Genomic DNA, 26,687 nt, shown 5'->3' with positions numbered 1-26,687 from the left:
ATCTAACCCACTTGACAAGTCAGAGAAGGCTTTTGGGGGAAAGGAGCAGTTAAAGCTGAAACCTAAAGGTTGGCCAGAAAAGTGGAAAGGGAAGGGTGGGGAAAGGGAACAACCTCTCAAAGGCATAGAGGCTGGGGTGGAGAGGGGTGGGACACACTGAGAAACCAAGTTGGAAAAGTTAACAGGAGCTAGCATGGGAGGGCCTTGTAGGTCTATGTCAAGAAGTGGGATTGTTCCTGATGGTAGGTGGAGTTATTGAACGATTTTATAAGAAGGGAAAAAGTAACTTTTTAGAAAGGTTTGTTTTTGTTTTTCTGGCTGCAGGGCAAAGATTGAAGTCATGAAACTACTCGAGGTTGTTAAAAGCATTCAGGCATGAGATGAAGGTATCCCGGATTCAGGTGGAGGCCTTGGGCCTTCATACAGGGCTTCTTCAGAGTTGGTGCAATATTTGTTGAATTAAAATCAGAGAATTAAAGTCATTTTCTGAGGTTCCCTTTGAGAGGAGCTGTACTTTCTACTTAAGATTATGAGGAACCATAAGGGGGCGATTGTTTGGCCACTAGTTCCTTATATTTCCTCCCAGGAGACTCTTCTGAACATGTACAACCTGGGGTGTCACCACCCTCGGGCCACCAACTCTTCTTATTGTTCAAGATGTGCTAGGTGTTACGTTCACCCAGAATAAAATGATTCTCATTTACTTACCTAGCAACTGTCAAAGCCTGAAATTTCATTCTGTGGGCGTAGGCAATTTTCCCCCTGTAAATGTGGCTTCATCTCAAGTTTGTTATCTGCCAGCAACAGTGAACAGAGGTGCTACAGTTGCTCTTCCTTTCTCCTATAAGCAACAATTTAAGACCAATTCTGCCAGAATACAAATGTACAAATGCATCTGTTAGCAATTGTCACTCTTGAGTCATGTGCTCAAGAGGTTTAGTGGGTTTGCCTGAAGACCTTCAGATGAAGAAATGGCTTGAAGATGCACAACAGAAACCCAGCAGGAGAAAACAGTGGCTTAATTCCTTTTGGAGCCATCAGGGAAGAAAAATTCTGTTTCCTGGATGGACAGGAGGACACTGGCTTTGGGTGACTGAGGATCTAGGTTTTTATTAAAGAAAATAAATTTAAAAATAAGACATAATGGGAGGAACAAAGGTGAATTTTACCCAGACCGCCCTCTTTCCTACAGCACCTTATGGTAGGAAACACATTGGCTGGGATGTCTTCAGAGAACTGAAGTGGGGAGGAGTTGAAGCAAGAAGGAGAAAAAACTGGCTTCTGTGTTGTGTAGGCAATCATTCCTTGTTTTTTGTAATATTCCTCTCTTATTTATAGTATCTTCCACACCTTTCTATAGTGTAGGCAGAATAAGATATGTCCGAGGCTCCCTCCCCACAAGTCCTCTGGACACAGGAGGGCCTTGACTTTGAAATCCACCCTCAGCAGGCCCCTGTGAGTGTGAAGTGGTTCACCATCAGGTCCTCTCCCCATCTCTTGGGGTCTTTTGACCACACACACAATTAGGTCTCTTTTCAGCAATGTCTTTGACCCCAAATGGCGTTCCCACCCTCCTGACAAAGCAGCTTTTGTGTCTTATGTCAAAATAATCACTTACCAAAAATGATGGCAAGGCTCAGAAATATTCCCGCTTTATCCTTAGGGAATAGAAAAAAATTAAAAAAAAGAGCATTAAATGTTTAACCTGGATTGATGAGGTTTGCTGAAACTATTGGATAAAATGAAAACTTTCTTAGAGGCATAAATCACTAAGGAGACTTCCCCCGTCTCATTGATTTTTGGATTCGGTTAATGATTCAAGCACTAAGAACATAAGGCTAGGTGGAAGTTAAAGAAATGGAAATGCCACATTAACCTCTAAATTTTACCTATATGTTGATTTTTGACAGTGAAATACTGTAATTAACTCAGACTATTTTCCACAGCTTTAATTTTTGCTGATGTTCAAAAGTATTGCAGAAAAGCTGATTCCTAATTATTACATACAGCATTGCATAAATTTCTTCCTAATTAAAAAGCCTCTAAATTCTAAATAATCAATTTACAAAGACATATGGTTTTGAAAAATTAGGCATTTAATATCTAAAGATTTATTAGTAATTTGTACCATAGCTAATTAATTATGGTTATAATACTATTGTAGTCGTAGTAGAGATTGATGTGATGATGTGATTGTAAATTTATTTTGATATGTCTTCTTTAATATCAGAGCATTACAATATACTTAGTTTTCCCTTTCATTCTTAATTATGCTTGAAAGCATTAGTTTAATGAAAGATAAGAGGGCTTGATAAGTGTACCATCAGAATTTATTTGAAAACTGTTTTCAACATGAAACAAACAAATTGTTTTTTTGCCCTGGCAAAATGAAATTTGTACTAAGTAATAAATTGGAAGACAGAAGTGCTTAAAATTAAGTAGTATTTGATACAGAAATTTTTGTCAACCATTGTGACAATTCACAGAGAGCTTAGCATAAGAAAGTAGTTTAACTGTACAAGGGAAGCCTGCTGACATAAATGAATCAAACACAACAAACAATGATGGCGTTGTAAATGTTCACAAGCGTGTGGGGTAGGTGGGAAGGCTTTTTTTCAATCTTGTTTGTCAGTGAATTTCTAGGTATTAAAAAAAATCTAGAAACTGTTTTGATTACTAGGTTTTTCTTCAAAGTTGTAAGAGGAGATTTATGATTTAGTGGTAGAAAAGGCCACTGATCTGTTTCATTGAATAGAAACACATCCTCTTGAATAAAATAGAGGACAGAAACATAATGCCAGTTGCAAGAAACAAGGAAAAGGAAGATGATGAAAATAGCTTCATAATAAATATGGAGCTCAGAGAGCAGCGTGCCACATTTAGGTTGGCTAAAGGTTATATTTCCACATGCAGAGCCTCTGGAAGAGGTTTCTGGGGAGGTGGCAGAAACAATCTGTCCATTGTTTTGATGGAATTCCAAGTACCAGAGTTGATTGGGTGAGACCCGTCAGGTTACCCACAGCCTTGCCTTCCTTGTTTTAGATAGTAATCATTTTGGATTATTCTGCTGCTGCTTTAGTGATAGCACTAGTGTACACTGCTGTGGTTATTGTTGTGGCTTTTACCCAACAATGTCCATTTTGTCATGTGCTTCTTCCCTCGTTTTTCCACAGCACCATCATTTGAGGGACATCTGTCACTGATTAGCTGTGTGACTTTGAGGAAGTAACTAAATGTCTCAAAAGTCTCAATTTCCTCATCAGTAAAAGGGTACCAGCAATAGGACCAACTCAGTGTTGTTGCTGTGACAATAAAATACAGCAACATAGGCTAGTCAGCTCTGCTTGGCACATAGGAAGTTATCATAGTACTTAGAGTAGAGGACCAGTGCAGAGAACTGGGTTTTGGGAGAATGAGAGACCTTGGTTTTCCATTCATTCATTTTACAAGTATTTGCTGAGCATCCCCTCTGTGTTCAGTACAGGGCTTATTTGCTATGGACCTAAAAATCAATAGAATGTATGAATATCTGCCCTTTCAAAATTCACACTAATAGAAAGTACACCTGTATGCATAGAAATAATTAAAATAACTAGTTATCTTCAAAGCGCATTGGAGCACAAGGGAAAAGAGCATTAGCCTGAAAATGTATAAAAGAGAAGACAATAATATTTGAGTCTTGAACAAAGGTAAAGAAAATGAGGAAGAGTACTGATGTAGCTAGCAAAAGGTTCCCAGACGGGTGGTAAGGAGACATAAGTTTGGATCGGTCGTGGCTCAAGGGGTAAAACAAGGCTGGCGGAAAGATAAATTTGAAGGCTTAGACAGAGGCTGCGGTTATTTATCTTACCAAGTGCTGTCATCTGAATGTTTGTGTCACCCCAAAATTCATATATTGAAACTTAATCACCGATATGATGATATTAAGAGGTAGGACTTTTAGGAGGTGTTTAGATTGTGAGGATAGGGCTCTCATGAATGGAATTAGCACCCTTATAAAAGAGGCCTGAAAGCCAGTGCCGTGGTACATGCCTGTAGCCCCCAGCTACTCAGGAAGCTGAGGAGGGAGGATTGCTTGACCCTGGGAGTTTGAGAGTTTGACAAGGAAGCTTGTGTGCCTCTTCTACCATGTGAGGACACATAGAAGACACTATCTATGAAGAAAAGCCCTCACCAGACACTGTATCTGCCAACACCTTGATCTTGGACTTCCCAGTCTCCAGAATTATAAGCAATAAATTTCTGTTGCTCATGAATTACCCAGTCTAAGGTATTTTGTTATAGCTGCCCAAACGGACTAAGACTGGGTGAAAGACAATCTGTGGGATATAAAAACACCAAGGGTATCTGTGTGAATATTAGAAGACCCATTCATTTTTTTCTCTTCAAAATATAATAGTACAGACTTTTAAATATGTAGTGGAAGTCTACTCAAATAGAATAATGAAATGCATATCCTATCATATTTATCAAGTTTGGGCTTCACAGTAGTAAAAGCTGTCATCAGAGGAAAAAGTTAAAAATTACTCTCTTGGCATATTTCATCAAATGCCCAATAAACTTTCAACATGCTTCCTTCCATCAACAAATATTTACTCAGCTCTTAGTAGATTCTCAGAACCCTGCTAAGCCCTGTATATCTAAAGCAGTTTGACTTTTCCTAGTACTTTTCAGCAAAACAATAATAACTTTGATAATATTTTTTAAATTTCAATAGGTTTTGGGGGAACAGGCGGTGTTTGGTTACATGGATAAGTTCTTGGTAATTTCCGAGATTTTGGTGCACCCATCACCCAAGCAGTGTACACTGTTTGCAATGTGCAATCTTTTATTCCTCATACCCCCCGCCACCTTTCCCCCAGGTCCCCAAAGTTTATTGTGTCATTCTTATGCCTTTGTGTCCTCATAGCTTAGCTCCTACTTATAAGTGAGAATATACAATGTTTGATTTTCCATTCCAGAGTTACTTCACTTAGAGTAATGGTCTCAAACTCCATTCAGGTTTCTGCAAATGCCATTATTTCATTCCTTTTTATGACTGAGTAGTATTCCACAGTATATATACCATATTTTCTTTATCCACTCATTGTCTTATGGGCATGTGGGCTGGTTCCATATTTTTGCAGTTGTGAATTGTGCTGCTGTAAATGTGCATGTGCAAATGGCTTTTTCATATAATGACTTCTTTTCCTCTGGGTAGATGCCCATCAGTGGGATTGCTGAATCAAATAGTAGATCTACTTTTAGTTCTTTAAGGAACCTCCACACTGTCTTTCACAGTGGTTGTACTAGTTTACATTCCCACTAGCACTGCAAAAGTGTTCCCTTTTTGCCACATCCATACCAACACCTACTATTTTTATGTTTTAATTATGATGATTCTTGCAGAAGTAAGATGGTATCACATTGTGGTTTTTATTTGTATTTCCCTGAAAATCAGTGATGTTGAGCATTTTTTCATGTTTGTTGGCCGTTTGTATATCTTCTTTTGATAATTGTCTATTCATGTCCTTAGCCCGCTTTTTGATGGGATTGTCTGTTTTTTCTCACTGATTTGTTTGAGTTCTTTGTAGATTGTGGACATTAGTCCTTTGTTGGATGGATAGATTGTGAAGATTTTCTCTTACTCTATGAATGGTCTGTTAATTCTTTTGGTTATTTCTTTTGCTGTGCAGAAGCTTTTTAGTTTAAGTCCCATCTATTTATCTTTGTTTTTATTGCATTTGGCTTTGAGTTCTTGGTCATGAAGTCTTCACCTAAGCCAATGTCTAGAATGGTTTTTCTGATGTTACCGTCTAGAATTTTTGTTTCAGGTCTTAGATTTAAGTCCTTAATCCATCTTGAGTTGATATTTGTATAAAGTGAGAGATCACGATCCAGTTTCATTCTTCTACATGTGGCTTGCCAATTTTCTCAGCACCATTTGCTGAATAGGGTGTCCTTTCTCCACTTTGTTTTTGTTTGCGTTGTCAAAGATCAATTGGCTATAAGTATTTGTGTTTATTTCCGCATTCTCCGTTTTGTTCCGTTGGTCTATGTGCCTATTTTTATACCAGTACCATGCTGTTTTGGTGGCCATAGCCTTATAGTATTGTTTGAAGTCAGGTAATGTGATGCTTCCAGATTTGTTGTTTTTGCTTAGTCTTGCTTTGGCTATGTCGGCTCTTTTTTGGTTCCATGTGAATTTTAGGATTGTGTATTGTAGTTCTATGAAGAATGATGATAGTATTTTGATGGGATTTGCACTGAATTTTTAGATTGCTTTTGGCAGTATGGTCATTTTTACGATATTGATTCTACCCATCCATGAGCATGGGATGTGTTTCCATTTGTTTGTGTTGTCTGTGATTTCTTTCAGCAGTGTTGTGTAGTTTTCCTTGTATAGGTCTTTCACATCCTTAGTTAGGTATATTCCTATGTATATTTTTTTGACAGCTGCTGTAAAAGGGGTTGAGTTCTTTATTTAATTCTCATCTTGGACACTGTAGATGCATAGCAGTGCTACTGATTTGTGTACATTGATTTTGTATCCCAAAACTTTACAGAATTCATTTATCAGATTTAGGAGTTTTTTGGATGAGTCTTTAGGGTTTTCTAGGTGTACAGTCAAATATCAGCAAACAGCAACCGTTTGACTCCCTCTTTATCGATGTAGATGCCCTTTATTTCTTTCTCTTGTCTGATTGCTCTGGCTAGGACTTCCAGTACTATGTTGAATAGAAGTGGTCAATGTGAGCATCCTTGTCTTTTTCCAGTTCTCAGGTGGAATGACTCCAAATTTTCCCCATACAGTATAATGTTGGCTGTGGGTTTGTCATAGATGACTTTTATTACCTTAAGGTATGTCCCTTCTATGCTGATTTTACTGAGGGTTTTCATCATAAAGCGATGCTGGGTTTTGTCAAATTTTGTCAAATGCTTTTTTCTGTGTCTATTGAGATGATCATGTGATTTTTGTTTTTAATTCTGTTTATGTAGCGTATCACATTTATTGACTTCCATACGTTAAGCCATCCCTACATCCTTGGTATGAAACCCACTTGATCATGGTGGATTATCTTTTTGATAGGGTTTTGGATTCAGTTAGCTAGTATTTTTTTGAAGATTTTTGTGTCTATGTTCATCAGGAATATTGGTCTGTAGTTTTTTGTTATATCCTTTCCTGGTTTGGGTATTCGGGTGATACTGGCTTCATAGAATGACCTAGGGAGGATTTCTTCTTTCTCTATTTTTTGAAATAGTTTCAATAAGATTGGTACCCATTCTGTGAATTTCTGATAGAATTCAGCTGTGGATCCATCTGTTCCTGAACTTTTTTTTGTTGGCAATTTTTTTTTTATTACCATTTCAATCTCACTGATTGTTATTGGTCTGTTAAGATATTCCATTTCTTTCTGGCTTAATCAAGCAGGGTTGTATATTTCCAGGAATTTATTCATCTCCTCTAGGTTTTCTAGTTTGTTCACATAAAGGTGTTCATAGTAGCCTTGAATGATCTTTTGTATTTCTGTGGTATACATTGTAATATCTTCTGTTTCATTTCTAATTGAGCTTATTTGGATCTTCTCTCTTCTTTTCTTGGTTAATGTCCCTAATGGTCTATGAATTTTGTTTATTTTTTCAAAGAACCAGCTTTTTGTTTTTTCTATCTTTTGTATTTTTTTATTGTTTCAATTTCATTTAGTTCTGCTCTGATCTTTATTATTTCTTTTCTTCTGCTGAGTTTGGTTTTGGTTTGTTCTTGATTCTCTAGTTCCTTGAGGTGTGACCTTAGTTTGTCTATTTGTGTTCTTTTTGATGTAGGCATTTAATGCTGTGAACTTTTCTCTTAAGAATACTTTTGCTGTATCACAGAGGTTTTGGTTGTGTCACTATTATTCAGTTCAAAGAAATTTTAAATTTCCATCTTGATTTAATTGTTGACCCAACGACCATTCAGAGGCAGATTACTTAATTTCCACTTATTTGCATGGTTTTGAGGATTCCTTTAAGAGTTGATTTCCAATTTTATTCTGTGGTCTGAGAGCATACATGTTATAATTTCAGTTTCCTTACATTTGCTGAGACTTGTTTTGTGACCTATTATATGGCCTACCTTGGAGAATGTTCGATGTGCTGATGAGTAGAATGTATATTCTGCAGTTGTTGGTTAGGATATCCAGTAAATATCTGTTAAGTTCATTTGTTCTAAGGTATAGTTTAAGTCCATTGTTTCTTTGCTGACTTTCTGTGTTGATGACCTGTCTACTGCTGTCAGTGGAGTATTGAAGTCCCCCAACCCTTTTTTATTTTTTTTTTATTTTATTTTATTTTATTTTATTTTATTTTATTTTTTTGAGATGGAGTCTTGCTCGTTCGCCCGGGCTGGAGTGCAGTGGCCGGATCTCAGCTCACTGCAAGCTCCGCCTCCCAGGTTCACGCCATTCTCCTGCCTCAGCCTCCCGTGTAGCTGGGACTACAGGCGCCCGCCACCACGCCCGGCTAGTTTTTTTTTGTATTTTTTAGTAGAGACGGGGTTTCACCGTGTTAGCCAGGATGGTCTCGATCTCCTGACCTTGTGATCCACCTGTCTCGGCCTCCCAAAGTGCTGAGATTACAGGCCCCCAACTCTTACTGTGTTGCCATCTATCTCATTTCTTAGGTCTAGTCATAATTGTTTTATAAATTTGGGAGGTCCAGTGTTAGGGGCATGTATATTTAGGATTATGATATTTTCCTATGAAACTAATCCTTTTTTAATTATGTAATGTCTCTCTTTGTGTTTTTTAACTCTTGTTGCTTTGGAGTCTGTTTTGTCTGATATAAGAAAAGCTAGTCCTTCTTGCTTTTGGAGTCCATTTGCCTGGAATATCTTTTTCCACCCCTTTACCTTAAGTGTTTGTGAGTCTTTATGTGTTAGGTAAGACTCTAGAAGACAGCAGATACTTGGTTGGTGAATTCTTATCCATTCTGCCATTCTGTATCTTTTAAGTGGAACATTTAGGCCACTTACATTCAATGTTAGCATTGAGACGTGAGGTACTATTCTGTTCATTGTGCTAGTTGTTGCCTGAATACCTTAGTTATTTTTTTCATTGTGTTATTGTTTTATAGTCCCTGTGGTATTTATGCTTCAAGGAGGTTCTATTTTGGTGTATTTTGAGGTTTTGTTTCAAGATTTAAAGCTCCTTTCAGCAGCCCTTATAGTGTTGTCTTGGCGGTGGTGAATTCTCTCAGTATTTGTTTGAAAACAACTTTGTCTTTCCTTCATTGATGAAGCTTAGTTTCACTGGATACAAAATTCTTAGCTGATAATTGTTTTGTTTAAGGAGGCTAAAAATAGGACCCCAATCCCTTGTGGCTTGAAGGGTTTCTGCTGATAAATCTGTTAATCTGATAGGTTTTCTTTCATAGGTTACGCTTTGTTTTTGCCTCACAGCTCTTGAGATTCTTTTCTTCATCTTGAAGTTAGATAACCAGATGACTATGTGCGTGGGTGATGATTTTTTTTGCGATGAATTTCCCAGATGTTCTTTGAGCTTCTTGTATTTGGATGTCTAGATCTCTAGCAAAGCAAGGGAAATTTTCCTCGATTATTCCCTCAAAGAAGTTTTCCAAGCTGTTAAATTTCTTCCTTGGGAACATCAATTATTCATAGGTTTGGTTGTTTAACATAATCCTACATTTCTTGGAGGCTTTATTCATTTTTTTAATTTTTTTTTTTCTTTATTGGAATGGGTTAATTTGAAAGCCCTGTCATCGAGCTCTGAAGTTCTTTCTTCTACTTGTTCAACTCTACTGTTGAAACTTTGCAGTGTATTTTGGATTTCTCTGTGCTATCTATTTCTCTGGAGATTTTTTTCATCCATATCTTGTATTATTTTTAAGTTTCTTTAAGTTAGTTTTCACCTTTCACTGGTGTCTCCTTGAGTAGCTTAATAATCGACCTTCTGAATTCTTTTTCTGGAAATTCGAAGATATCTTCTTGGTTTAGATCCATTGCTGGTGAGTTAATGTGATCTTTGCTGGGAGTTAAAGAACCTTGTTTTGTCATATCACCAGAATCTTTTTTCTGGTTCCTTCTCATTTGGGTAGATTACGTCAGAGGGAAGACATGGGACTCAAGTGCTTCTATTCAGATTCTTTTGTCCCACAGGGTGATCCCTTGATGGGGTGTTCTCCCCCTTCCCCTAGGGATGTGGCTGCCTAAGAAGCAGACTGTAGTGACTGTTATTTCTCTTCTGGGTCTAGCCACCCAGCAGAGCTACTGGGCTCCAGGCTTATGCTGGGGAGGGTCTATAAAGAGTCCTGCAATGTGATCCATCTTCAGGCCTCTCAGTCATGGATACCAGCACCTGCTCTGGTGGAGGTAGCAGGGCAGTGAATTGAACTCTCTGAGGGTCCTTGGTTGTAGTTCTGTTTAGTGTGCTGGTTTTCTTGAATGCTGGTTGTACTAGTCGTGAAGTTGTCATGTGGACAGACTCAGGTTAGCCAGGCTGTTACAGGCGGTGGAATTAACTGTTGTTTTCTCCTTTCTTCAAGTGGGGTTGTTCTTTTGTGAGTTGCTGAATGGCTTGAGTAGGTTGGCCTCCAGCCAGGTGGTGGCACTTTTGCAAAGAGCATCAGCTGTGGTAGCATAGTGCGGATACAAGCTTGCCCTAAGGTTTCCTGGATAAGTATTCAGGTTAGTAGGCATAGAGCTCCCAGGAGATTATATCCTTCATCTTCAGCTCCCAAGGCAGGTAGAGAAAAACCATCAGGTTAGGGCAGGGTTAGGCATGTCTGAGATCAGACTCTCTTTGGGTGGGGTTTGCTGCAGCCACTGTGGGGGATGGGGGTGTGGTTCTCAGGCCCATGGAGTTATGTTCCCAGGGGGATTATGGCTGCCTCTGCTGCATCATACAGGTCACCAGGGAAGTAGAGGAAAACCAGCAACGACTGGCCTTACCCAGTTCCCATACAGCCAGCAAGGTCAGTTTCACTCCCACTGTGCCCCACCAACAGCACCGAGTGTATATCTAGGCAACCAGTGAGTATGGCTGAGATCTTGCCCCGGGCTACAAGCCCCCCTGCTAAGAAAGAAATCAGGGCATTCAGGCCCCACCACTCTTACCTGCCCTGGTTTCTTGTGTGCATATCTACACTTCCCATTTGCTGCCCCCGCAACCTCAGATTCTGCACAGGAAGTTGAAATTATTACAGATTTCAGCTGGAAGTTTCCTTCTCCATGTGGTCCTTCCTCAATTCTACTGGCAGCCCTCCCCAAGGGTCCCTGTGAGAGAAAGTCAGAAATGGCTTCCCTGGGTTCCCTGGGGACTGTGTGCCTACAGGGGTATTCCTGCTGCTGCTTCTACCTTTATGTTTCGCTTGGCTCTCTAAATTTGTTTGACCTCTAGGTGAGGTTAAATCCTCCCCTGATCTGGATTTTCAGGTTCCTCCATGAGGATGTGTGTTCAGAGGTGGACTTTCCCCATCACACTTTGGGCACTCACAGTTTTTCGGCTGTCTCACAGAGTTTACGGTGGCAAGCCACTTCCTTCAAAGGGTCTGTGAATTCCTTCATTTTTTCTGGTGTGTTTCTGCAGTAGTTCTCAAAGCAAAAGTTCACAGTGTGAGTCTCCACACGCTGTTCTGTCATCTAAGTGGGACCTGCAAGTTAGTCCTGCCTCCTAGCCAACATTTTTGAAACCTCTCGATAATTTTATATTAGTTTATCTCTGTACTTTGCATTTTAAAACCCCAATATTGAATTTATTTAAAAAGTATTGAGTATCCTTTCTGTTCCAAGCATACATATATTTGTTCACTTACCAAGTTCTTCATTATCATAATGTTTTCCATGTCTTTGGTCAGGAATGAAAATTCAGGTAATGCATTTAGCCTCAGTGGGCCTTCATCTCTTCATTTATAAAATAAGGCCACTTCACAGTCCTTTTCTAGCTCAAAAATTACGTGATTTGTGAAAATGTGTGGGTTGTTTTGATTAGAAAAAAAAAATTCTTACATACATTTCAAGGGTTGGTCTATATATTCTTAACTGGTTATAACTCTTATATGACCTTTAAAATGATATAATTTTTCATATAGTCTTTAACTAAAATTTAGGCTGAAGCTAAGGTAAATCTTTTTGGGTGAAATTTCCTCTAATTTTGGGATTCGGATATCATATAATTTTACATGAAATTTGTTTTTATTCCATCTCAATGTATGTATCCAAGCACCAGTTTCCACCAAAATAGAAAGGCAGAGAAGCTCCAAGTTTGGGGGCTAGCTAAAAGAGATGTAACCAGGCACTTTTCCATCCCTCTGAGAACATAAAAAAATGAGACAGGCCCCTGAACTCTAGGCCACGATTTCAAGGCTGGTCCATCACCATTAACTACAGGACCCACATAAACACCCTGGATGCTCCAACATAACTCCCATTATTATCGATAAAAGTTACACTACTATACCAAGGGGAAAGAAAAGCCACAATAAGGCTTTTAAAAAGCTATTTAATATATCAGCTTTCACAAAGATAGACGGTATCACTAAGACAAAACAAGAAAAGATGTGCCCAACTTTACAAGGTATTGGCACTGTTAATCATATTTTGAAATATTGCTGGCATATATCTTAGAAAACACAACACAGTTGCCATATTTCCAATGGGAGAGATGACAGTTTTAATGTTGAGATACACTGATAATTCCAAGCCCTCTTTTTTCCCCTTATTTGGGATAAACCAAGCCCTGTTTTTCCCCCTATATGGGAAGTAGATTGGCAAACCAGGTGGATTCCAGAAGCTTAAGTCCTTAATTTTAGAAACGATATCCTAAAGCACATTGTATATTCTACCATATTCCATTATAAAGATGTTATAAAATTGTATTAAATAACTGTATAAATACATTCATGTGTATATAAATGTTCTAATGTTATAAAATTATCTACATTAATATATGTTTTATGTCTCTATACAAAATGTTAAAATGTTATCAATTCATATACCTGTGTAATTTTAGATGGACTTACACAAAGGAAAGGTCCTTTGCATTTCTGCCCATTTTACTGATAAGGAATGTGAAGTTAATATCTGTCCAGAGTCCCCAGATTACATGTGACAAAAGCAATATGTGGCCCTCTTCGTCTGCTTTCAGGGCTCTTTTCACTGTACCCTCCTGGCTTTGCAGCATGAGATTGCTTACAGGTAAAAAGATACATAGACCTGATCCAAGAAGATGCAGGTTTCTTATTCTAGCTCCATGTGTCACTATGATGCTTCACTGAGAAATAAACCCCCTGGGCTTACTGGCTTTGAAGTTCTTTCCTCTGACTTCAGTTAAAAGTTTAATAACTATGGCAGATATTTTGGCTCGCTAGTCTCTCCCTAGCCCTTGCTAAAAGTAACTTTATTTTCTTCAGTGTAGCAATTTGTACATTTAAAGTACTCCATCTTCCAAACCCCCTTGCATCAAGGGGTAGCCATATGACACAGTCTGGGCCACCTAGATGTAAAGACAGTCACTGAATGGGGCTTCTGGGAAAACTGTTTGAACAGGAGCTGAATTGTTGGCTTTACTCTTTATCTTATCCGCTTCATCCGTTTTCTTCTTCCTGCCTGAAATACACACACAATACTGAAGAGGTAGCAGCCAGTTTGCAAATGTGAAGGCAACCTGTACATATTTAATTAAGAGAGTAGGAAGGAAGCAAAAAGCCTCTGTGTGAGTGCTGAACTACCTAACCTCAGGCCTCTTGTTCTGGAAAAAACGTAAGCCCTTAGCTTGTGAAGCTACTGTAGCTGCTGTGATGGAACCCAATCCTAGCTGATATATTAAAACCAACTAAAATTGGGAAAAAGAAAAATGTTAGCTGGAACCAGAAGAAAATACAAGGTTTGTCTCTCAGGCAGAGACTGTTGCATACAACTAGCAAGTCTGCCATTAACTATCCACCTCTTGGTCTCCCACCACGAATGCCTTGAGTTAGGGTCTCTGTTGATGTTTCTAGAGAAGTGAGCCTTATGGTTAGGTTTTTATAACTTTGTCACTCTATGTCTCTATTTCCTTAATTGCAAAATGAAGATAAGAAATAATAAGACTTACCTCTGAGGATTCTCCTAAAGAGTTAATGAAGTAATATATATAATATGCTTAGGATAATGCCAGGCATACTGGAAGCATTTAATAATGCTACCCATTATTACTATAATCTGGAAGAAGAGGCAGATCATTCTTGATTGTGCATAGCCAAGGAGAACTAACTCCCAGAGACACAGTCCCAGCAATTCAATTCTCCTCTTTCCATAGACAGGATCCTGAAGAGAAGGACACTTCCTTCTCCCCATTCTTTCCCACACAAAAGTTACCAGGAGTTTGGGAATTTGCCCAGTGATTATGATGAAATAATAATAATTATTATATGTATGGATTTGGAGGTTATAGCATAAGCATCAAACCTGGTTCTTCTATTCAAGGAACTCATGATCTGGTAAGGGGAAGGAATAGGGAGTAAGGAACAGTTTATTCAATAATTCAAGCATTGTGACATGTTGTTCTGTGAAATGCTGATAATAATAATATGAGGTTTCAGGGAAAGAAGGTCTCAATATTTACCTAACTCTTCCATCAAAGATTTATTGGGAGTCTTGAACTAAATATTTAAAATAAACAAAGAAGAGAATAAGGATGGAACAGAGTCAAGTGTACCTTAGAAGAGTTCTGATAGGACATGAATGCCCTCAGGATGGGAATATTATTTTATTCGTTTGAAAACCCCAATAGAAATCAGTTCCTGGCATATAGAATAAATTTTCCTAGTTGGGTTTTTGGATCGTTTTCAGCCTCTAGGATTTTGCCTTTGCGAAAACCACAGTTATTCAACACTTCTACTTCTGGCTGGGATGGAACAGCTTATAACAGACCAATGCTCCCAAGAAGAACTAGAGAAACCAGACAATATAAAATAAAATACAAATATAAAATTAAATTAAAATATAAATATAAAATATGAATCTGTTTTTAAGGTGTCAGAGATCTGCCAAGGTCGCCAAGATTTGAGGGGTCAACCCCTCTGAAAAAGGCAATGCAAAACTCATGCCCCCTCAGTAACTTTCTCATTCTTAGTTGCATAAGGCAAGAGGGTAAGAAGCCAAGCCAAAGAAAAGCTGCCAAAAAGCAGAGTGGAGTTTTCAGAATCTCATGGTGCCAGAAAGACAAAACTTGAAATTCAGGAGGAGAGGCTGCGGAAAACATTCAGGCTCCTTTTGGCATCCCTAGAGGACACCACCATAAGAGTGGGTGGACCCAAGGTAGACCTGGGCTGAGAAAGATAAAACTTTCTCTCCAGTCAGCTGAGCCCTTGATTCAGTCGAGATTATACACCCCCTACTCTAGATACCTAGATTTACCTTGAGAAAGGGTAAAGCCTCTCTAAAGAAAGATCGCTTTTATATATTTTTTTTTCATCTAAAGCCTTTATAACTTTTCATACACAACGTTCCTTGCTCTACCAAAACTTACCAGACATACTAAGAAACAAGACCAGGAAAAAAACAGATAATAAAACAGACCATAGGTGATCCAGATATTATAATCATCTTTAAAATCAATGTGATGAATATATTTAAGAAATAAATGATTAGATGGGGAATTTTACCAGAAAACTGGACTTTATTAAAGTATCAAATAGAAATTTTAGAACCGAAATGTATATTAACTAAAATGAAGATCTTAGGCTTAGTAGCAGATTGGACACCGCAGAAGAATGGAGTAGTGAACTGTAAGATAGGTCAGGAGAAAGTATTCAGACTGAAGTACAAACAGATAAAAGGATGGAAAATGCAGAAAACAGCAAAAATACATATTTGAACATTTTTTTTTTCTTTTGAGATGGAGTCTCCCTCTGTCACCCAGGCTGGAGGGCAGTGGCGTGATCTAAGTTCACTGCAACCTCTGCCTCCCGGGTTCAAGCGATTCTACTACCTCAGCCTCCTGAGTAGTGGGGATTATAGGTGCACGCCACCAAGCTCAGCTAATTTTTGTTATTTTTAGTAGAGACAGGGTTTCACCATGTTGGCCAGGCTGTCTCGAACTCCTGACCTCAAGTGATGCACCTGCCTTGGCTTCCCAAAGTGCTGGGATTACAGGAGTGAGCCACTGCACCCAGCCTGAAAATTTTCAACATATATAGTTGGATTTCTAGAAAGAGTAAAGAGAAAAAAAAAAAGAATTTTAAAAAGAAAGCCACAAATTTTCCAAAATTAGTGGAAGATATCATTACAGGTTAAAGAACACAATTTGAATTCCAAGCTAGATAAAACCCAATTACTCAAAGCCAGTTTCATCCAACACTATAAATTTGTTCATGGTTTAGAGGTGAAGCCATGTGCAATAATGAATGCTGGCAAGGATGTGGAGAAAAGGGAGCCCTTGTACACTGTTGATGGGAATGTAAATTAGTGCAACTACTAGGGAGAACAATTTGGAGGTTCCTCAAAAAAACTAAAAATCGAGCTGCCATGTGATCTAGCAATCCCACTGCTAGGTGTATACCCAAAAGAAAAGCAATCAGAATATCAAAGAGATACCTGCACTCCTCTGTTTGTCCAGCACTGTTTACAACAGCTAAGATTTGGAAGTAACCTAAGTTTCCACCAATAGATAATGGATAAAGAAAATGTGATACATATATGCAATGGAGTACTATTCAGTTATAAAAAAGAATGACATCCTGACATTTGCAACAACATGGATGGAACTGAAGGACATTATGTTAAGTGAAATAAGCCAGGCACAGAAAGACAAACGTCACGTGTTCTCACTTATTCGTGGGACCTAAAAATCAAAACAATTGAACCCATGGCCATAGAAAGTAGAAAGATGTTTACCAGGGGCTGGGAACAGTAGTGGGGGTTGGGGTGGGGCGTGAAGATGGTTAATGGGCACAAAAAAAATAGCCAGAAAGAATGAATAAAGCCAAGCATGGTGGCTCACACCTGTAATCCCAGCACTTTGGGAGACCGAGACAGGCGGATCACGAGGTCAGGAGTTCGAGACCAGCCTGGCCAGCATGTGAGACTCCATCTCTACTAAAAATACAAAAATTACCTGGGCATGATGGTGGGCGCCTGTAGTCCCAGCTACTCGGGAGGCCTAGGCAGAAGAATTGCTTGAACCAGGGAAGCAGAGGTTGCAGTGAGCTGAGATTATGCCACTGCACTCCAGCCTGGGTGACAGAGCGAGACCCCGTCTCAAAAAAAAAAAAAAAAAAAAGAGTAAGACCTAGTATTTGATAGCACAACAGGGTGACTGTAGTCAGTAATAACTCCATTGTACATTTTAAAATAAAGAGTGTAATTGGATTGTTTGTAACTTGAAGCATAAATGCTTGAGAGGATGGATACCCCATTCTCCATGATGTGCTTATTTCACACTGCACGCCTGTATCAAAACATCTCATGTACCCCATAAATATCTACACCTACGGTGTACCCACAAAAATTACAAATAAAAAAAATTTAAAATAAACAATAAAACCCAAAACAAACAAAAAAGTAAGGCCATGTGAAGTCACTTGAATTCATGTTACTTAGGCTAGAGAATGAAACATTCGTGTTAAACTTGACCTCAACTTTGCCTTTAAACCAGAGTAATCCTAGGCAGTTCAGGCTAGGATAAAGTTACCCTGGCTTAACTTTAGAACCAGAATAAAAATAAAAATTTCAGCTCTGTGATATAATTTTTTAATACACTCTGAAGTGACAAGAGACTGTGTCTCAAACGATATTACCATCTTAATAACTTTTTCAGCTTTTTTGATGAGTTCTGATATTTTCCTGGAAAAAAAATGTGGCTTCTTTGACATTTGAGCACTGTTATTTAGCGCTGTTACTTTCATTTCTTTTTCTTTTATGAAATTGGCCATCATCTTCATTAAGAAAAAAAAAAAAGATGCCAAGTGTCACAAGCTGTGAATTTCTTTTTCTTAAAAAAAAGCGGGGGGGTATTTTTTTTCCAGAAGCTTATAGTTATAGGCCAAAGCCTCCCTAATAACTTTTTACTCAATATTTCAGGATTTTTTTTTTTTCCTGGACAGGATCCACCTGGAGCCTTTCAGAGGCTGCTGATAGGGTAAGGAAGAGCGTAATCTTGGACAGTGAAAATCTTATATAGAAACTGCTCGTGCTTCAACTGCTTGGTTTTGATTTGAGGAAAGCAGCGAGGAGTGATATTTGTCAACGTGTCACTGGATTCTCAGGTTGCTTTACACTTTTTTCAGTGCTCTTTGTTACTTCATTCTTTCCAGGGGACCTTCTCACTGATGAGCAGTCCTGGCAAAGCCCTGACGGTTTCCTTCCACATTTACAAGGTGTTGGCTGCACTCTGTTTAACATTCCAACAGGGTTAGCTTAACTGGCCTGGAGTGCTGTGTAGCCAACAGTAACTCACTCCTTGGTAGAAAGTTGACTTGCTAATGCTTATTTGCCTTTAATTCCCTGGAGCCACTATTTTTTCCAAGAGTTACTTCTGACTAGGCTAAAGGGAGACCTGAGGGCTAATTTAATATTCTCCATTTTTTTGAAGGATATGATTCTAGGGAATAAATAATTGACCCAAGGTAGAGAAGGTAAACATAGTATTTTTCACTATTCAGGAACTATGAAGAGGAGAGTTTGAGTAGATGCTCAAACATTTTTTGAGCGCCTGCTGTTTGTAAGGTTCTCGGCTTAGGGACTGGCAGTGGAAGCAGGGGCATGGGGCAGAAGAAAATGCCAATAAATTAGGCATGGTCTCTGTATTTCAAGGGTTGCCCACAAAGAGAAAACCTTTTTGTGATGTAGTTAGACTCACGTTGCAGTTACATGACACAAGTGAAGATTTTTGTTGTTTCTGTTCTGAAACATCATACCAAATTCCTCTTTATACCTACTGAACCGCCAACCCAGTTGTTGATTGCTTCTGAAATAATTAAATGTACTCACTACTTTTTTTTTTCAGTAACCCAGTAGGTCTTATGCCCAGTCAGCATTTATTCTATCTTCTTTTTTTCTATCTGCAGAAAAGAAAATTTATTATATGGGGACCTGAAAGAGAAATGCCAGGAATATAATTTCTAAATCCCATTAGGCCAACTATAGGTCTGGTTCAATGGCATTTGCAGGTTTCATGTCTCTGCTTGCTCCATGAGATGTAAGCCCTGAGAGGCCAAAGCTATTTTTTAACCATCCCTTAATCCCCAGAGACTGGAGCAGAGACCTAGCATTTAGTGGAATGCATGAAAGTCATTGAAAGCTTTTTCTTTTGAGCCACAAGATTGACAAATAATCTGCTATACTGGCTGGGCACAATGGTTCATGACTGTAATCCCAGCACTTTGGGTTTGTGGCAGGAGGATTGCTTGAGGCCAGGAGTTTGGCTGTGGCAGGAGGATTACTTGAGGCCAGGAGTTTGAGACCAACCTGGGCAACATAGTGAGACCCTGTCTCTATTAAGCAAACTAACAAACAACTGCTATATTAATAAGACAAAATGATAGCCGTGAATATGCTTGCAAACATATTGTAAGCATTGCTATACATCAGGTCTTGAGTTTGGTGTTGTGGAAATACAAACTTACTTAAGAGAACTGCTCTGCTCTCACCTGTCTTGCTATGGGGCTAGAGAATGTCATGTACAAAGATAAAACCATCATTCAAGGCAATGTGGGGTGAGTCCCGGAATGCCACAGTAAACATTCTAGATCTGTGTTGTGAAATATGTTCACCACTAACCACACGTGGCTATTTAAATTTAAATGAAATGAAATAAAAAATTCTGTTGTTCAGTGACAGTATCTTCATTCCTTGTGTTCAGTAGCTGCATGTGGCTAATGATGCATTATTACAGGGCGCAGATATTTCTGTCATCACAGAAAGTTTTACTGGACAGTGCTGCTCTGAAAGTTCAAAGGAATAAGAAAGTACTTCTGTTATCTTGGTCAAGGGGTTTCATGGAAGATGTGGCATAGGAGCCAGCTCTTGGTGGAGGGGCAGGACACTAATGAGAAAGCGTGAAGACTGTCCAGAGGGACGGCATGAGCCAAGGGCACTGTTGACACACGTTTGGTGTTGACATTAGTAGCAGTAATACTGTGGTCACTATCCCAAGAGTATTCCTTCTCTTCCTGCTTTAGAGGGCTCCCATCCTCTAACCATAAGAACTGGCCATCTTTTTTCTCATTACTTTCTTTTTCCTGTGATTGCTATCTCTCTATTCCTGTGACTCTGACCTTCACCAACATGACCGGGCATCTGTCCATATCCACGGCTGGCCACATTCGGGTCGCGGATGTACATACCCATCTTTTGGATGTGCTCCAAACATTATTTGGAGGTTCCAGGAAGGGATCGCTGTGAGCCGGAAGAGTTGTCCTCCTGTATACACGAAGGGCATTCACTCCGAAGAAGCACGCAACTCCATCAGGGATTGTATTTGTCTGCTCAGGCTGCCATAACAAAATTCCAAAGACTGGGTGGCTCAAACAACAGAATTGTATCACAGTATTAGAGGCTAAACGTCCAAGATCAAGGTGCCAGCGGGGTTGGTCTCTCCTGCGACCCTTCTCCTTGGCTTGCAGCTGGCTGCCTTCTCACTGCTTTGTCCTCACATGATGTCCTCTGTGTGTGCACACTCCTAGTGTCTCCTCCTCTTCTTATAAGGATATTGGATAATCTTGTCATACTGGATTAGGACTTCACCCTAACACCCCGTTTTCATTCAATCACTTCTTTAAAGACCTTGTTGCTAAATACAAGTATATTCTGAGACACTGGAGGTTGGGACTTCAGCATATAAATTTTAGGAAACACAATTAAGTGCATAATGGGGATGAAGGGAGAAAGGGCATCTGCCTTAAAGCCAGATCAGGCACAGTAGGGAGCAGGATGGCAGAGGCCACAGCTACCACCGTCACACCACGAGCTTGTGCTCACATACTTTACATTGCCTCAACCCAGAGTGAAAACAACTGAGCTCGTCCTTCGTACCAAGGCATCGCGATGGCTGCTTATCATTCCCACCTGCCCTTTGTTTTGATGCCTCTAAGTTATCTTCGCTTCCTTCTCTCTGCCTTTAATGTGGAATGAGTTCCAAATTCTGTAACATTTTCTGGAGTAAATATTGTCTTTCACAATTGTCATTTTTCCTATTTTTACCACCCACAAATTTTTACAGTTACCTAACTGGCTGCATTCAGCCAATCTTTTCCAGATATTTCGCCAGCCACATCATGTGCTTCTCTCTTCAAAATGCCTTCAGCAGTTCCCCACTGTCTATAGTCCAGTATTTTATATGTTCCTCCACAGAACCTAACTTCCTGATAGCTTCTGGAGATGTCACTACAAACAGACAAATGGGGGTACTAGGCAGCATGGTAGTCAAGAAAACTGCAGTCTTTAGAAAAAGACTGCAAATTCTGGTTTGGCCATTAGGCATTGAGATTTGGGATAATGTAACTAAAATTCAGTTTCATCATCATATTTGAGAATAATAATCCTTACCTTGAATGATGCTAGGGAGGACACTTCACATTTACAAGAGGCCTGCTTAAATATTGTAGGTTCTCAAAGGCACAATAATTATCATCATCCCTGATTCTACTTTGGATATTGCATTTCTGCCCCTTTGAGCACACTATCCCACCTACTGGCTGTGACCTTGCCCCTTTTTATGCCTATCTTAGTTCCGTTCTTGAAAATCTACCTCGTTTTATATCTCTGCACATGTGCACATGCGTCCGCACACGAGCAGTCACACAGGCACACATACAGAGTTGCAGATAACTATCAGAGTCCCTTTTACCCTCCCTTCTACATGTCAAAAGCTGCTTACTGTGAATACCTTCAGTTCTCTGCATGAAGGCTTTTTTCCCTGGCCATGAGAATATCCTTGATCCTCATGCAGCATAAGCTGGAAGTGTAAGAAAATTAAATAGCCCTAAACAAGAAGATGGGGAATTGGTGGATAAATCCTCAAGCTCTCTTGCCCTTTTAGGAGGATAACTCCCAAGTATACACTTCATGTCTCCCAAGATCCCCAGCAGGATCGAACTCCAGTTGCCCACAGTGGTAACTTCTCAATAACACACCTTTTATTGTCCCCATCTCTTTGCTGTCTCACTTCCCCACTTACCTTTCACTGCTTTCTTAGATTTTCCGTATAAACCACTTAAACTCAAAACCTTGTCTCGATGTCTGTTTCTGGGGGAACCCAACCCAAGATAAAAATATAACATATATCATCTTTCATCAACTACACTGAACAGGCTCTGTCTCTCATTTCTGGATTCCTCAGTAACATCTAACAATGGGCTATGTATTAGTGCATTCTCACATTGCTGTAAAGAACTACCTGAGACTGGGTAATTTATGAAGAAGAGAGGTTTAATTGACTCACATTTCTGCATGGCTAGAGCGGCCTCAGGAAACTTACAATCATGGCGGAAGACGGAGGGGAAGCAGGGCACATCTTCCCATGGCCAAGCGGGAGAGAGAAAGAACAAAGGGAGAAGTGCCACACACTTTTAAACTATCAGATCTCATGAGAACTCACTATCATGAGAACAGTAAGGGGGAAATCCACCCCCATAATCCAGTTACCTCCCACCAGGCCCCTTCTCTAATTTGGGTGGGGACACAAATCCAAACCATATCAGGCTGCAAACAGCTGACACCACTCCACACAGTGGCCATAAGAAAATTGGAGTTGTGATTTATGCAAGGTTTCTAGTGTTACCAGTTCTTTTTCCATTAAAGAATTGCTAAGGGAAGACTTGCCTGGCTCCAGGAGGCAGGCATGTCAAGCAACAACAAGGTATATGCCACCATGGCACTTAAAAAATAATAACAGAGCCAGGTGCGCTGGCTTGCGCCTGTAATCTCAGCACTTTGGGAGGCCGAGGTGAGTGGATCACGCAGTCAGGAGTTCAAGACCAGCCTGGCCAACATGGCGAAACCCTGTCTGTACTAAAAATACAAAAATTAGCCGGGCACGATGGTGGGTGCTTGTAGTCCCAGCTACTCGGGAGGCTGAGGCAGGAGAATCGCTTGAACCCAGGAGGCAGAGGTTGCAGTGAGCTGAGACCGTGCCACTGCACTCCAGCCTAGGCAACACAACAGTACTCTGTCTAAAAATAATAATAATAACAATAAAAGCTGTGATGTTGTTAAATGCTCAAGTATGAGAGTGCCAACGCAGCAGGTTCCAGTAACCTGGTACTCACTGACTTCAGTGACCTAAGCCCATTGCCATGAGCTCACCATTCCTTGTTCCTTAATAGCAGAGAAAAAATGTGTAGTTCATTAATATCTTTCACTGACATAAGAAAAAATTTTCGCCAATATTCAACATTCTTAAAGAAAAGAATTTTAAACCCAGAATTTCATATCCAGCCAAACTAAGTTTCATAAGTGAAGGAGAAATAAAATCCTTTACAGATAAGCAAATACTTAGAGATTTTGTCACCACTAGGCCTGCCTTACAAGAGACCCTGAAGGAAGCACTAAACATGGAAAGGAACAACCGGTACCAGCCATTGCAAAAACATGCCAAAATGTAAAGACCATCGAGGCTAGGAAGAAACTGCATCAACTAACGAGCAAAATAACCAGTTAATATCATAATGGCAGACTCAAGTTCACACATAACAATCTTAACCTTAAATGTAAATGGACTAAATGCTCCAATTAAAAGACACAGACTGGCAAACTGGATAAAGAGTCAAGACCCATCAGTCTGCTGTATTCAGGAGACCCATCTCACACGCAGAGACATACATAGGCTCAAAATAAAGGGATGGAGGAAGATTTACCAAGCAAATGGAGAACAAAAAAAAGCGGGGGTTGCAATACTAGTCTCTGATAAAACAGACTTTAAACCATCAAAGATCAAAAGAGACAAAGAAGGCCATTACATAATGGTAAAGGGATCAATTCAACAGGAAGAGCTAACTATCCTAAATATATATGCACCCAATACAGGAGCACCCAGATTCATCAAGCAAGTCCTTAGAGACTTACAAAGAGACTTAGACTCCCATACAATAATAATGGGAGACTTCAACACTCCACTGTCAACATTAGACAGATCAACGAGACAGAAAGTTAACAAGGATATCCAGGAATTGAACTCATCTCTGCAGCAAGCACACCTAATAGACATCTATAGAACTCTCCACCCCAAATCAACAGAATATACATTCTTCTCAGCACCACATCGTACTTACTCCAAAATCGACCACGTAATTGGAAGTAAAGCACTCCTCAGCAAATGTACAAGAACAGAAATTATAACAAACTGTCTCTCAGACCACAGTGCAATCAAACTAGAACTCAGGACTAAGAAACTCAATCAAAACCGCTCAACTACATGGAAACTGAACAACCTTCTCCTGAATGACTACTGGGTACATAATGAAATGAAGGCAGAAATAAAGATGTTCTTTGAAACCAATGAGAACAAAGATACAACATACCAGAATCTCTGGGACACATTTAAAGCAGTGTGTAGGGGGAAATTTATAGCACTAAATGCCCACAAGAGAAAGCAGGAAAGATCTAAAATTGACACTCTAACATCGCAATTAAAAGAACTAGAGAAGCAAGAGCAAACACATTCGAAAGCTAGCAGAAGGCAAGAAATAACTAAGATCAGAGCAGAACTGAAGGAGATAGAGACACAAAAAACTCTCCAAAAAATCAATGAATCCAGGAGTTGGTTTTTTGAAAATATCAACAAAATTGACAGACCACTAGCAAGACTAATAAAGAAGAAAAGAGAGAAGAATCAAATCGACGCAATTAAAAATGATAAAGGGGATATCACCACCGACCCCACAGAAATACAAACTACCATCAGAGAACACTATAAACACCTCTACGCAAATAAACTGGAAAATCTAGAAGAAATGGATAATTTCCTGGACACTTACACTCTTCCAAGACTAAACCAGGAAGAAGTTGAATCCCTGAATAGACCAATAGTAGGCTCTGAAATTGAGGCAATAATTAATAGCCTACCAACCAAAAAAAGTCCAGGACCAGATGGATTCACAGCTGAATTCTACCAGAGGTATAAGGAGGAGTTGGTACCATTCCTTCTGAAACTATTCCAATCAATAGAAAAAGAGGGACTCCTCCCTAACTCATTTTATGAGGCCAACATCATCCTGATACCAAAGCCTGGCAGAGACACAACAAAAAAAGAGAATTTTAGACCAATATCCCTGATGAACATCGATGCAAAAATCCTCAATAAAATACTGGCAAACCGGATTCAGCAACACATCAAAAAGCTTATCCACCATGATCAAGTGGGCTTCATCCCTGGGATGCAAGGCTGGTTCAACATTCACAAATCAATAAACATAATCCAGCATATAAACAGAACCAAAGACAAGAACCACATGATTATCTCAATAGATGCAGAAAAGGCTTTTGACAAAATTCAACAGCCCTTCATGCTAAAAACGCTCAATAAATTCGGTATTGATGGAACGTACCTCAAAATAATAAGAGCTATTTATGACAAACCCACAGCCAATATCATCATACTGAATGGGCAAAAACTGGAAAAATTCCCTTTGAAAACTGGCACAAGACAGGGATGCCCTCTCTCACCACTCCTATTCAACATAGTGCTGGAAGTTCTGGCTAGGGCAATTAGGCAAGAGAAAGAAATCAAGGGTATTCAGTTAGGAAAAGAAGAAGTCAAACTGTCCCTGTTTGCAGATGACATGATTGTATATTTAGAAAACCCCATTGTCTCAGCCCAAAATCTCCTTAAGCTGATAAGCAACTTCAGCAAAGTCTCAGGATACAAAATTAATGTGCAAAAATCACAAGCATTCTTATACACCAGTAACAGACAAACAGAGAGCCAAATCAGGAATGAACTTCCATTCGCAATTGCTTCAAAGAGAATAAAATACCTAGGAATCCAACTTACAAGGGATGTAAAGGACCTCTTCAAGGAGAACTACAAACCACTGCTCAGTGAAATCAAAGAGGACACAAACAAATGGAAGAACATACCATGCTCATGGATAGGAAGAATCAATATCGTGAAAATGGCCATACTGCCCAAGGTAATTTATAGATTCAATGCCATCCCCATCAAGCTACCAATGAGTTTCTTCACAGAAAAAAAAAAAAAACGGCTTTAAAGTTCATATGGAACCAAAAAAGAGCCCGCATCTCCAAGACAATCCTAAGTCAAAAGAACAAAGCTGGAGGCATCACGCTACCTGACTTCAAACTATACTACAAGGCTACAGTAACCAAAACAGCATGGTACTGGTACCAAAACAGAGATATAGACCAATGGAACAGAACAGAGTCCTCAGAAATAATACCACACATCTACAGCCATCTGATCTTTGACAAACCTGAGAGAAACAAGAAATGGGGAAAGGATTCCCTATTTAATAAATGGTGCTGGGAAAATTGGCTAGCCATAAGTAGAAAGCTGAAACTGGATCCTTTCCTTACTCCTTATACGAAAATTAATTCAAGATGGATTAGAGACTTAAATGTTAGACCTAATACCATAAAAATCCTAGAGGAAAACCTAGGTAGTACCATTCAGGACATAGGCATGGGCAAAGACTTCATGTCTAAAACACCAAAAGCAACGGCAGCAAAAGCCAAAATTGACAAATGGGATCTCTTTAAACTAAAGAGCTTCTGC

The 26,687-nt window shown here is 39.4% G+C and overlaps 2 protein-coding genes and 1 long non-coding RNA gene across 5 annotated transcripts in view; 2 read left to right on the top strand and 1 right to left on the bottom strand.

Annotated features, from left to right (window-relative positions):
• OXSM (3-oxoacyl-ACP synthase, mitochondrial) overlaps window positions 1-26,687 on the top strand; it is a 488,173-nt gene that overhangs the window by 75,726 nt on the left and 385,760 nt on the right. The window lies entirely within an intron of this gene.
• The window catches only part of RARB (retinoic acid receptor beta), a 770,770-nt gene that overhangs the window by 555,285 nt on the left and 188,798 nt on the right, over window positions 1-26,687 (top strand). The gene's annotated exons all lie outside the window — the stretch shown is intronic.
• Window positions 847-17,156, bottom strand: LOC126948111 (uncharacterized). The gene is made up of 3 exons (XR_007723342.1): window positions 17,073-17,156; window positions 1,619-1,658; window positions 847-867 (listed from the first exon to the last, which is right to left on the bottom strand). It is a non-coding gene; the product is annotated as an uncharacterized LOC126948111 (long non-coding RNA).

Source organism: Macaca thibetana, chromosome 2 (assembly GCF_024542745.1).
Source record: "Macaca thibetana thibetana isolate TM-01 chromosome 2, ASM2454274v1, whole genome shotgun sequence".
NCBI classification, from domain to species: Eukaryota; Metazoa; Chordata; class Mammalia; order Primates; family Cercopithecidae; genus Macaca; species Macaca thibetana.
This window is presented reverse-complemented; position numbering and strand designations above follow the sequence as displayed.